The sequence below is a fragment of the Oncorhynchus mykiss genome, chromosome 12 (genome assembly GCF_057628025.1).
Source record: "Oncorhynchus mykiss isolate SJ-2025 chromosome 12, ASM5762802v1, whole genome shotgun sequence".
NCBI lineage: Eukaryota > Metazoa > Chordata > Actinopteri > Salmoniformes > Salmonidae > Oncorhynchus > Oncorhynchus mykiss.
In genome coordinates this window covers 18,685,204-18,699,588 of record NC_143033.1, presented here as the reverse complement: position 1 = coordinate 18,699,588, position 14,385 = coordinate 18,685,204, and positions in this window count along the sequence as shown.

Genomic DNA, 14,385 nt, shown 5'->3' with positions numbered 1-14,385 from the left:
ATAATGTTTTATAAGGGAGGATTTTTCCATACAGACAGACACGTACCGTGTAGCCACTGCAGCGATGTGTTAAGAACACACTTGAATTAAGCCACGTTATGCCACAGGAGTCTAGAGTCATCCTGCTATGAAACATTGATGCTATTTTCCACTGTCATTAACAAGATGCTCCGGAGTCAGAGTCATGGCCTGTCATCGTATACAGCAGCTCCATACAGAGCAGCAGGGAGTCAGTTGTGTCTGTTTTCCCTATTTAAGATTATGTTAACTAGTGACATGAAAAGAGTCATCTGACTAATGACCATGTGAGACCGCATTGTGACATTTCAAAGTGACTCACTGAAGCAAGCGGCCCAGTCAGTCAGTCAGTCAGTCAGTCAGTCAACGGCACGTCTTAACCTGCTGACTCTGCAGTGCTCCTGACTGCAAACCCCTGCAGATAGATAAGCCAGTGTTAATGCTGCATCTTTACACTTATTTACAGTAAAACGGCTCAGGTTTACAATAAAACAGCTCAGGTTTACAGTAAAACAGCTCAGGTTCCAGCATGTAAACTAAAACCCCAGTCTACAGTACAAAAGACATACTGTGACAGTCAAAATAACTAAGTTATCACTTTTCACTGCTGAGTTGGGATCTCACCATTTCCACACATTCATTTTCACAAACCCCCCCCCCCCCCCCCATAAGAAAAGAAGATTACATTCAAACTCAATGTCAATTTTCAGCCATAAACTCAGGGTAGGCCCAGCCAATAAGCAATATAAGCGGCCACCTGTGGCTGCTAGGGGGCCCCACAGCTGTTAGTTCGTTAGGAACTCAGTCGGGTCTCAACGTACTGCTGAGATTTAGAATAGTAGAATACACAAATTGCAATTTTAAAATTTGGTAGTGCATCAGCAGTTTTCCTCAGTCACTGGCAGTTATGTCAGTCGCTGGCAGTCACTCAATCAGCCCATGTCAGCAAACATTTCTTTACATTGCTAGGTAAGTTAGTCTAGTCAGCTATCTAAACCTTGTAGTAATCATGGCCGAATTACCAACTGGGCGTTGTGGAGGGTCCCCAACCAAATCTCTCTTAGGGCCGCCAAAATGCTAGAACAGACCCTGCATATACTGAAGACTTCCTGTTATGGTGCATCAGTTGTTCCACTGGTGGAGAGTGATACAGTCCAGACTAGCTAGTAATGTCTATTACTGTCCAGTGTTTCTCAGGATGCAGGCTTATCTGGTGGTCACAGGGCTAGCCAGGATCTCCTATTCTGATCAGTTTTCCCCTAATGAAAATCCACATTTACTGCTTTTTATTGCATGGTCAAATATAAACCGTGTTCATTAAAAATTTATGATTGAGTTGGAGTAAAACAGTAGAAAATGTTGTATGGATTAATATAAATGACGCTGCCACGAGCACCAGAGATGTTGAGATGAGTGAGATGCAAGGCTTTCTCTCTCAAACAGCCACACACAGTATCTGCACATGTGCAAGGGTTGGCTTCACACTGTTACAGCGTGGTAGCCAGGGCACCAAAACAGCGGACAGGTTGAGCCTTGAGCTTCAATGCTCTTAGTTGTTGTGGAAATTGACCCACTATGCAGTTTACTTTCTGCATGTACGTGATATGAGTCTACCTTTAACTACTGTTTATAAATGTGTGTCTGTTCATTTCACAGCAGTGAACGTATTGTATTGTTAAAACAATAGTATTGTTATTCTTAAAGTACTGACCAGTAATGACTTTGAATGAACTTTTCCTGCTAAGGCCTCCTTGCTGCAACCCAAAATAAGGGAGGGTTTGACCGGTAGGGATATCCTTGTCTCATCGCGCACCAGCGACTTCTGTGGCGGGCCGGGTGCAGTGCACGCTAACCAAGGGTGCCAGGTGCACAGTGTTTCCTCCGACACATTGGTGCGGATGGCTTCCGGGTTGGATGCATGCTGTGTTAAGAAGCAGTGCGGTTGTGTATCGGAGGACGCATGACTTTCAACCTTCGTCTCTCCCGAGCCTGTACGGGAGTTGTACAATGAGACAAGATAGTAGCTACTAACAATTGGATACCACGAAATTGGGGAGAAAAAGGGGTAAAACATTTTTTTTTAAACTAGCTCCAACTGGGAAAATCGTTCAAAATGATTTTATGGGTCATCCAACTCTGAATTCCAAGTTGGTATTTCGGGCTTCTTTCTAGAACCCACAGGAAGGACCACCGCGCCACCTTTCTGTTCAAGTGAGAACAGCACAATAAGGTGTCCAAAAATGTATTGTATGCTGCTCCATAAATTATGTAATATGCCAGGGAGATATGTATACGGTAGCTAAGAAAGTAGTACAAAGTAGTATTAAGCCCATGTGCCTCACCCTAATAGTTAACTCCCTTTTCACCTCAGAACTTTACCTACTGTTCTGACTTGGTGTGCACATTTAGCCTAGAGCCTGTTTTAGAGAAATGCAATCATCGATAATCGTAAGAGCTTTCCTTGTCTGCTTGTATGCCCCCCTTTATTTATCCTATAGTTCTGGCTTGGTGTACAGGGAGAACACTGTAAGAATGGCCCATGTTCTGAATTCTGTTACCGTACATTTCAAAGTGCTGAACAAATAGTTATATTGACTACGTCCTTCCTAGCTCGCTCATTAATGTCTTAATCGAAATTACAGATTGCCTCTAATCTGCTCGTCATCCATTTATGCCATAGTTTGTACATCTCAATTGTCAGTAGAAACCACATTTGTTTAAGCAAGTCAGCTATGTTTTTTTTAAAGGCAGTAAATGAGGCTGAATGAACTGTTTTGCTGCCAGACAGGGCTCCGCTGATAGCCGGGTGTAGCAGTGGTAAGGTTTTGTGACGGCTGTTGGGGCCTTAACAGTTTGTAGGCACCGTTTGTCACCGTTATAGTGTATTGTTTAGTGCTGTGTAGTGGCTTTGCTGGCATGCATCTGAAACTTTTTTTTTTGTTTGCCCCACCACTGATCACACTCATTAACCCAATATTGATATAACATGAACCTAGTATTTTTATTTCAGACGAGTCAAGATATCTAACCTCAGGTAGGAACTGTTACGTCAGTGAGGCATAACTAGCAAACCGGCTTGTTTTTCCTGCACCCACACAATGCCTGATTATGTGGTGGTGAAATAAAGAAGTTTGTTTTAATGTTTGAGCCCTTCAGGTCCACATGAGCTGGATTAACACTTAGACTTTAGCCTGGATTGATCTAATCCTTCAGTCTTCCCAAATCATACTGCACTCAAACTGTCATAGTGTACTTTAAGACCATGCAATTGTCTCTAAACGAAATGAGAAAATAAATGGTAGTGGTATAATTTGTGTATGTGATATTAAGACATTTTTCATCTGGTCAAATAATTGCTGCATTCAGCAAGATGACACAATTCTGATTTGGTCATGTTCTTTTCACCCATCAACTTGTTTTGAATGAGTTGTGACAACTTCTCTTTCCAGTAGCATCTTATACTATATATAGTAGAGAATCTTAGCATTACATGTATGTTACTACTTCCGCATGACCATATGCATGTCATCCTACAGTGGCCATGTGGTTTGGGAGAAGAGTAGAGTTACCATGCTAGTGCATCGCTTGCTGTAGTAGAACTGAGTCCAAATGAATGGCTCTGCAACTGGGCCTCACCCTGAATGAGCTAGAATAACATAAATTATATACATATACTAACGTAAACAATAAACCGAACCTGAAAGACACGCCAAACTAAACATATTACAAGTGTTTTTCTCTCTTGAGTATAACCATTGTGTACTGTGCACATGAGAACATATTTATTCATCAACTGTCAGGAGAATTCTATACTCCTATTAATTTACCAATTCAATTATGTTACCCTCAGTCTGTTATATAAGGATTTGTAAGATACTGATAGAAACGAAAACAGACAGAGGCCCAGTCTACCAAAGTTAAATGTTTATTCATGGGAACGTTCTGAAGTCAAGAATACAAATCAATTCATTTTATACAGACTTCTCACACCCACACATACACACAAACATACGCACACACATACACACAAACATACGCACACACATACACACAAACATACGAACACACATACACACAAACATACGAACACACAAACACACAAACACACGCACACACATACACACAAACACACGTACACATATACACACAAACACACGCACACAGATACACACAAACATACGAACACACATACACACAAACATACGAACACACATACACACAAACACACGCATACACATACACACAAACACACGCACACACATACACACAAACATACGCACACACATACACACAAACACACACACACACGTACACACAAACATACGTACACACATACACACAAACACACGCACACACGTAGACACAAACATATGCACACACATACACACAAACATACGTACACACAAACACACGCACACACGTACACACAAACATACGCACACACATGTCCTGCTACGCACACACGTGCACACAAACATACGCACACATGTACACACAAACATACACACACACATGTCCTGCTACGCACACACTGTCTGTCTCACTTCCCAGCCGACAGAGATAGTGACCCTGTCCTGCTACACACACTGTCTGTCTCACTTCCCAGCCGACAGAGATAGTGACTTTGTCCTTGCTACGTACTCCCCGTTCTCTCCCAAATCTCTAGTCAGGTCGGCACCGAGCTCAGACAGTCTGTTTATAATACCATAAAGGCATATTGTTTCACCCTAATTCTGACTAGGACTACACATTTATTGATTATGATTTCATACATTCTAATCAATTCCATACAATCATATGTTTCAGGGCAGAATATTCTAATCATTCAATTCAACAGACAATTTTCACCTATCAAATCCAACCTTAATGACTAAATAATACACACTGATACATCAATTGTATACAAGAATAATCCAGACCAATACTTTGCTTATCATATCCTGCCATATGTTACACCATCTATTGCAATTCCAACTATTGCCTAAACATTAACTACAAAAAACGACATGTCTATTTTTATTAAAATCGTCAGTCAATCAAAATCAATATGTGTATTTTCATTCCTTATCCATCAATGACAGTTATAGGCCTACATTAGGTATCCTAACACTTCCGGTTTTTATTACAATCTTCATAAATAACAGTCTTATAAATTTTACAAACGTATTCATCAACTTCAATTACATCAAGAATGTCCCAACGATCCTGAACCCAATCCAAGACAGTGAATGTTTGTCCTATTGCACTCTATTTTCCTACTGCATGGTGGTTAGTACTGTTAAGGAGGGGGTGAGTTTTCTCTCTCTCTGCCGGTAAGGAGGAAACAATATTATTTGAAGAGTTGATGCAGACCCTAAATTCTGTTTAAAAGTTATGCTGAATCTGCATTACAGATGTAGGATCTTCATTTGATAACCCTGTTGCAGGAGAACTTTGTAAAACGTGTAGTGTGTTTGAGGTTTAAAAAGCCTTCTGAAGTTTGTAATTTACACCTAGAAATATCAGACTTGATTTTCCCCATTTTATCAACCCCAAAAATGTCCATTAATTATAATCTACATAATAATTCTCATTTCCTGTTGCTGCACAATTATTTTCCTGCTGTAGCAAACTGTCTCAAATCAAGATCCTACATCTGTAGGTATAAGACAGAGAAAAATATTGGGTGTACGGTTAACCAGTGTTTCACTCAATACCACACATGTTTGTTATAGCCCCAGACAAACTCACCTGATTCAACTCATTGAGGGCTTGATCATTAGTTGATACGTTGAATCAGGTGTGCTTGTCTGGGACTACAACAAAAATGTGTACTGTTGTGGGTGCTGGAGGACTGGAGTTGGGAAACACTGTGGTAGACCATCAGTAGACTACAAGAAGACAGTACAGCCAACAATGACATTGACAGTTAAAGGTCAAATTAGTATTTTTCAGGATGTTACTCATTCTCCAATAAAAATTAAAAGTCCACAAATACATCTAGTCAGCTGAAGAGGTGGGCTGATGGTGACTGGTCTGACTCCAGATTAGTGACACCATGGAACCACATCCTGGGTTCCAGGAAGTGAAGCACACTGTAGGGCAAAACCAGAGACAGGAAGAATGGCAGTCCAGTCACTGTGGAAACTGTGGGTGGAAACCAAGAATACTGCAGACATGAAGACACAATCTGAGCTGTGTGTGAGGCCTGTCTCAACCAGAAACTGTATGTGGGATCATAGAAAACAATGACCTAAGATGTTCGGCTACCTCAGACTAGTACAGTACATTCATGACGTTCACAATAACAGACCTGTTGTTTTTGCAGTACAATATCGCACTTTTTCTGTCAAGATTTCCAGATTTCCTTTCGGAGGCTGAAGAACAACAAGATTCTAGACACTTTCCGTGTGGGCTAACTGAAAAATGGTGCCACCATTTTTATAGTTTTTCTCCAATCCAAAATCATAAATTAAAACGTTTTTCAAAGTAATACGTGACTAAACTTGAAGAACTTTTCAATCGTTTTACGTCTTGTTCCGAGTATAAACATTTATAAAAACGAATGTCTCAAATTATTTGTTTTTGGGTGCTGGTTCTGTCCCATACAAAGTCAAATTGAGCGCAGATAGTCATCTAAAGGCAAGAACTATGGCTCCTCTGTTTTACAGGGTTTCCACATGATTCATTGTATTATTCTTATTGTGCTTTCTGTTTGTATTGCAACAGTAAAACCTTTGAGTGTTTAACATTGTGACATCTTCGGAGAGGGAACACCAAACATATAAAGTTGAAGTCTCATATACTGCACAATATATTTCTCTAGTTATTTACCCAAATAACTGTATACCGACTTCGCACAAATAATCAGAACAGTGCAACTGTTATTCTACAGTCGACAACAAATGTTGTTCAACAGGCCATAGAATCCGATGTGTGCGACAGGGCTTGACCTTGAGTAAGAGCAGAGCTGGTATGCTGCTCACACTTGTCCTTAATCTCATTTCTCTCCAAACATAAATTGACAAGAAATTGCCTGTTGTTTGGAATATACTTAGTCTAGGTTAGGGCAAAGACCTCTATCTCAGACACATTGCCATTGACTTCATTCACTCTCTCCCACTTGCATAAAGAACTGAGTACAGACTCAAGGGCACGAGGCGATGTTCCCAGTAGGTCTCTTTAAGAGTTTCAGCAAGACGTTATCCCACTGATGTTCTAAGAACGTTCTAGGAACATTAAAACCTGACGTTAACTTCAGGACCATAAAAGGACGTTCAGTACAGGTCCCGGTTTGGTCGCAGCATAACGTTATAATAAGATATTTTGATGTCCATTACAAAAGTTTATGAAAAGTTCTTATTTGGTTCTGATAGAACATTATCCGTAGAACATTTAATGACCACAAGGAGACGTTTCATGATGGTCAAGGGGGCGTCGCATGATGGCCCCAAGAGAACATTCTTTGGAGGACCTTTGTCTAGTTCCCTGTAAGTTACCCGGTCGCCTAAAGTGGTCAGGACATTGTGTCATGGTCCCCTGAAGGTTTTTTCCAGTTCCTAGTTTGTCACCAAAAAAATACAATTCCACGGGACCTTGACACAAAGTCCTAAGAACAACCAAAAAAACTCCTTAGGATGTCCCGGGACAAACCGGGAACTAGACAAAATCTCCAAGAGACCATGCCACAACGTCCTGACCACTTTAGGCAACCATTTCGTGACCTTCTGGGGACGTCCTAACTACCCATTTTTTTGTTGGAGGGTAAAGATGATAATAGCCTTTCCCTTGGTGCAGTCCCACTGACCAGTTTGACACAATTAGTAACATAAATATTATGTAAAGTAATATGATCTCCTGTCTTTCAGTATGTTACACTGTAGATAAATGAATGTGTAAAAACTCTACCCACTACCCAAACACTTCTATAAACCTATGGGGGCTTATGGAGACATTATGAAGACATTATGTGGTTAATATGTCTCACCTGCGGTATGACACAGACTAACATATAGTAACACTCACACACACACACACACACACACACACACACACACACACACACACACACACACACACACACACACACACACACACACACACACACACACACACACACAAACAAACCGTTAATGACTACTTGGCCTGTACTGGGTTCTTCCACTGTATAACAGTTAGTGCAATACCACATTTACAGGCTTTAGGTCTACAGCGGGATCATCCCTCACTGTGAATCAGCCCGAACGAGACCACATCTGATCTTTGCCACCAACTATAAACACTCTTGTGCAGTTTTTTACGATAACGAAAGTTGATGGCTTAATTCAATATTCCATTAAAACACTACACAATCTGCATAATGCATAATGACCACCGGGCCTAAGGTGCATTTTGTTGTACATGGGTTCCACTTCAATGAATTACATCAGCTTCATAAACTAATGCTGTGGATCATGGCTCAATTGGAGCCATGTGTTTTCCCTGATTTCAGCTTTGCTTTAAGGCAGCCAAACCGCCAGCGCTGCATTGACCAGACTAGGATTACAGTAAGGTCCTTAACATGCTCTGAGGAGACTGTAAAAGTGGGTCTCCTAGTTCTACTGCAGACTTTCCACAAAGGATATAAAGAATGAGGGCTGGGTGGTCCAGTGATGTGATATTCTCTCTCTCTCTCTCTCTCTCTCTCTCTCTCTCTCTGTCTCTCTCACACACACTATCTCTCTCTCTCTCACACACACACTATCTCTCTCTCTCTCTCTCTCAATTCAATTCAATTCAATTCAAGGGCTTTATTGGCATGGGAAACACGTGTTAACATTGCCAAAGCAAGTGAGGTAGATAATATATAAAGTGAATATATAAAGTGAAATAAAGAATAAAAATTAACAGTAAACATTACACATACAGAAGTTTCAAAACAATAAAGACATTACAAATGTCATATTATATATATACAGTGTTTTAACAATGTACAAATGGTAAAGGACACAAGATAAAATAAATAAGCATAAATATGGGTTGTATTTACAATGGTGTGTGTTCTTCACTGGTTGCCCTTTTCTCGTGGCAACAGGTCACAAATCTTGCTGCTGTGGTGGCACACTGTGGAATTTCCCCCAGTAGATATGGGAGTTTTTCAAAATTGGATTTGTTTTCAAATTCTTTGTGGATCTGTGTAATCTGAGGGAAATATGTCTCTCTAATATGGTCATACATTGGGCAGGAGTTTAGGAAGTGCAGCTCAGTTTCCACCTCATTTTGAGAGCCATGTCTGCCTACGGCGGCCTTTCTCAATAGCAAGGCTATGCTTACTGAGTCTGTAACATAGTCAAAGCTTTCCTTAATTTTGGGTCAGTCACAGTGGTCAGGTATTCTGCCGCTGTGTACTCTCTGTGTAGGGCCAAATAGCATTCTAGTTTGCTCTGTTTTTTTGTTAATTCTTTCCAATATGTCAAGTAATTATCTTTTTGTTTTCTCATGATTTGGTTGGGTCTAATTGTGCTGCTGTCCTGGGGCTCAGTAGGGTGTGTTTGTGTTTGTGAACAGAGCCCCAGGACCAGCTTGCTTAGGGGACTCTTCTCCAGGTTCATCTCTCTGTAGGTGATGGCTTTGTTGTGGAAGGTTTGGGAATTGCTTCCTTTTAGGTGGTTATTGAATTTAACGGCTCTTTTCTGGATTTTGATAATTAGTGGGTATCGGCCTAATTCTGCTCTGCATGCATTATTTGGTGTTCTACGTTGTACACGGAGGATATTTTTGCAGAATTCTGCGTGCAGAGTCTCAATTTGGTGTTTGTCCCATTTTGTGAAGTCTTGGTTGGTGAGCGGACCCCAGACCTCACAACCATAAAGGGCAATGGGCTCTATCTCTCTCTCTCTCTGTCTCTCTCACACACACCATCTCTCTCTCTCACACACACACTCTCTCTCTCTCTCTCTCTCTCTCTCTCTCTCTCTCTCTCTCTCTCTCTCTCTCTCATTCTCGCTCTCTCTCTCTCACTCCCTCTCTCTCTCTCTCTCTCTCTCTCACACACACACTATCTCTCTCTTTCTCTCTCTCTCTCTCTCTCTCTCTCTCACACACACACACTATCTCTCTCTCTCTCTCTCTCTCTCTCTCTCTCTCTCTCTCTCTCTCTCTCTCACACACACACTATCTCTCATTCTCTCTCTCTCTCTCTCTCTCTCTCCCCCTCTCTCTCTCTCTCTCTCACATACACACTATCTGTCTCTCTCATTCTCTCTCTCTCTCTCTCTCTCTCTCACACACACACACACACACACACACACACACACACACACACACACACACACGCAGCGTTGTCTATACAGATAATAATTTGCCTTGTGTGTCATATTATGTTGCAGTTTTAAAATGTTCATGTCATTTTTTGTGGTTGCGGTTGGAATCACTTCATTTGAATATCATTATTTGTTGATACAAATGTTAAAGTACGCACTAGAGCAGGGATGGGCAACTGGTGGTCCGCCCCCATTTTGTAGGCCCGCGGACCAATTTGACCTAAAAAATAAATATATATTTTTTTTTTTTGGGGGGGGGGGGGACTCAGTCAGGGACTCACCTTACTGAAAGTTAGAATATGAGAATACACAAGGTGCAATTTCAAAATGTGGTTGTGCTTCAGCAGTCAATCATGGTCGAATTACTGACGAGGTCATCAGTTATCACATTAAAAATGGCAAAAATTTGCCTCCACCCTATGGCAAAATGTGTAGAATTGCAGAAATTGAGTTATAAAATTGTTAAATCTTCTCTCCGCTTCACGGAATGTGTAGAATTGCAGCAAACTTACTTTATAATGGCAACATTTTCTCTACACCTCATGAAAACATTTGGAGAATTGCAGGAAATTAACTTTAAAACTGAAATGTTTTCTCTTCGCTGTCATGAGGGGGGTCGCTAAAATGTTTTGCTCGCAAAACATGAGCCACTGCGGCCCCTTATGATGAGTTCCGTTTTTGTTGTGGCTCTCACCCCATCAAAGTTGCCCATCCCTGCATTAGAGCCTCAAGGTACTGTAGGTGTTGAGGTAATGATTGGTTCAGACAGAAAGGGAAGAAAGTCTGTAATCTTATGGTGCTATAGGGGTGTTAGAGGTGTCTTGATGTTCAGTTTCTGTTGAACCACTGGTTGATTTGATATCAGACACACGTAAAAACATCTCAATGAGAATTCCAGACACAACCTGAAGAAGATTGAACTTCTGTGACATGAACACAAACAAGGTGAAAAACATAACAAATGCAGCATGTCTCGACTTGATGCATCCACTCTCAAGAATTCCAGGCGTCTGTCTGGGAGTTTCACTGTACATGTCTGGTGTTGTGCCTTGTCTTCCTGTTTAAATTTTTTTTCCTCCACTTAGTCAGAGATGAATACACCCTGAACCATTCCAGTGAACATGTGAAGCCACTGGAGGCTATTTTATTATTACAGTTTTTCTCAATTGCTAAAACACAATTTCTGAAACCTTGTTCCATTTCCTGAAAACATTAAACACAAAACCTCATCTTCAAGCACTATTTACATAACCTCTGACTCCTCTTGCAAAATGAAACATTCGCCTCAAAACAGTTTTACCTGTGTTCAAAATCAAACACTGCTCTCAAATCATTAACAAAGTGATCAAAATGATATACACTCCAAAGCAGTCAGTGAACAATACACCGAAAAATATAAAACACATTGTTCAAAACATACAATTCTCAGGGAGAAGTACATTTTTAATCTAAAAAAATATTCATATTTTTCCGTCATTGTCCTTTGATGAACGAAAACGTGTTCTATCATAGTAGCTCAAAATTGATCAGAAATTACTACTCTGCTTTGCTCTTTGCAATTTAGTTTTTTGTTCTTCCTCCTCCTTGTACCCCTATTTTTACAGTACTGTACCCTGCATCTCACAAACTTGTCCTTTGTCTCTGTGATACTGTAATTCTTGTTCTTTGTTGATATGAACCTGCAACCAGTCAAAATCTATTGAGCAGTCAGTACTGTTAATAAATGGAAAGCACAATGTTCAGGGCCATACAATTTGTCCATTGTACAGTATACAGCCTACAATGCACTGTACTACAGTATCCATTCTCACACTTTCTCCTTCCCACCTTCAACAACCTGTTTGCTCTCTGAACTGGCTTATATTGGTTGTGTCGCATCATTTGAAACAGGTTAAATCTATTTTGAGTGGTTGTGTTCAATCAATAACATATGTTCTCTATTTGTATTTGATTGTTGCCACTTTTTGATTTGCCAGTATGGATGACATGTGCATTAGAGTGCAGAATCTGTTTTGAGAATGAGAATGTGTTTAGAGTTTTGCTGAAAAGTCTAAGTGAGATCTGCAAATTGTGTTTTACTATGTGAAATGGTTTAAGGTATTGACAACAGACTGCATAATTTGCTAAATGAGTCCAGGCAACTGAGAACTTTGTTCAGCCAATGGGTTTTAGTGTTTTAGCAATTGAGAAAAACTGTATATACAGTAAGAAATCAAGCTATAGTGGATTACATGCAAAGTACTATAGCAGACTCAACATGTAGCAATGCATACTCCAGTGACTATGTCAGACACCTGTCAAACATTAATATAGAAATCCAGACAAGTTAAATGCAGGGTTAGGATAGATAGTTTGACAAAGAAACCAATCAGGGACGCTACCTTAATTTCATACCTACTACTTTAATGGGTTGTTTATTTCAATCCTCTCCAACCTTTAGGAAAAGTATGTTCTAGAATTCAAAGAATACATTGGTGTCTGGAAGTTCTCCTCCGCAGAAGGATTACTTCATCTCCTTGTACTCTCCATACAATATACCGAGCCTTCAGAAAGTATTCACACCCCTTGACTTATTACATTTTTTTTGTGCTGCAGCCTGAATTCAAAATGGATTCAATCTCATTTTTTTATCTCGCCAATCTACACACAATACCCAAATAATGACAAAGTGAAAACACGTTTTTCTACATTTTAGCAAATGTATTGAAAATTAAATACAGAAATATCTAATTTACATAAGTTTTCACACCCCTGGGTCAATACTTTGTAGCAGCACCTTAAGCGATTACAGCTTGGGTATGTCTGTATCAGCTTTGAGTTGTCTTGGGTATGTCTGTATCAGCTTTGAGTTGTCTTGGGTATGTCTGTATCAGCTTTGAGTTGTCTTGGGTATGTCTGTATCAGCTTTGAGTTGTCTTGGGTATGTCTGTATCAGCTTTGAGTTGTCTTGGGTATGTCTGTATCAGCTTTGAGTTGTCTTGGGTATGTCTGTATCAGCTTTGAGTTGTCTTGGGTATGTCTGTATCAGCTTTGAGTTGTCTTGGGTATGTCTGTATCAGCTTTGAGTTGTCTTGGGTATGTCTGTATCAGCTTTGCACATCTGGATTTGGGGATATTCTTACATACTCTGTGCAGATTTTCTTAAACTCTGTTAAGTTAGATGGTGAGTGGCGGTGAACTGAAATCTTCCACAGATTTTCAATGGGATTCAAGTCTGGGCTTTGGCTGGGCCACTCACATTCTTGTTCTGAAGACATTCCAGCATTGCTTTAGCTGTATGCTTGGGGTCAATGTCCTGTTATAACGTAAATCTTCACCCCAAGTCTAAGGTTGTTTGCATTCTGAAGCAGGTTCTCATCAAGGCCTTGTCTGTATTTAGCTCAATTAATTGTTCCCTCTATTCTTACTAGTCAATCAAGTAGTAAAATCTCTAACTGATGACTATTGAAAAGCCTGTGTAGTAAAGCTGTAGTGTTTTGACTATTTACTTGCTACCAACATCAAGTACTGTAGTAAAAATCTCTACCTGATTATTACTGGAAACACTACTGTTTTCTTACCGAACACTACAAAACCCTACTTGTGTATCTTGAGTAGTGCATAAACTACACATTCACTGCACAATTCCTACGTGCCTCTAGATAGTCACTACTGCACAAACGGGTTTTGTGTAGTAATTCAGTAGTACTTTTCACGAGGGCACTGCAATAACAACAGCTAATGGGGATCCTAATAAAATAACAAATAAACACATTCATCTCCTCCTTAATCTTGGCTCTTCTTTAACTTTGGCTTAGTGATTATGTAAGGAGGATAACCTTACAAACCAACAGTAATGTTTTGGTACTTCAATCATGGTTCATCTGCTACACAATTCTTCATCAATAATAAAGCCAAAATGTCTTCATTTTGTGTTTTCTATCAACTGACTGTAAGTACTGTCATGTATCTCAATTTCACAGGGCTTGTGTCCACAGTTTATTTCTAACAATACAGGATATGAGGGATTTTTTTCTTCCTGTCTTGTCGATTGGTGAATGTTTGCATTGAGTGGCCACACCAACCACAGGAAGAGTGGGAGAGGAGA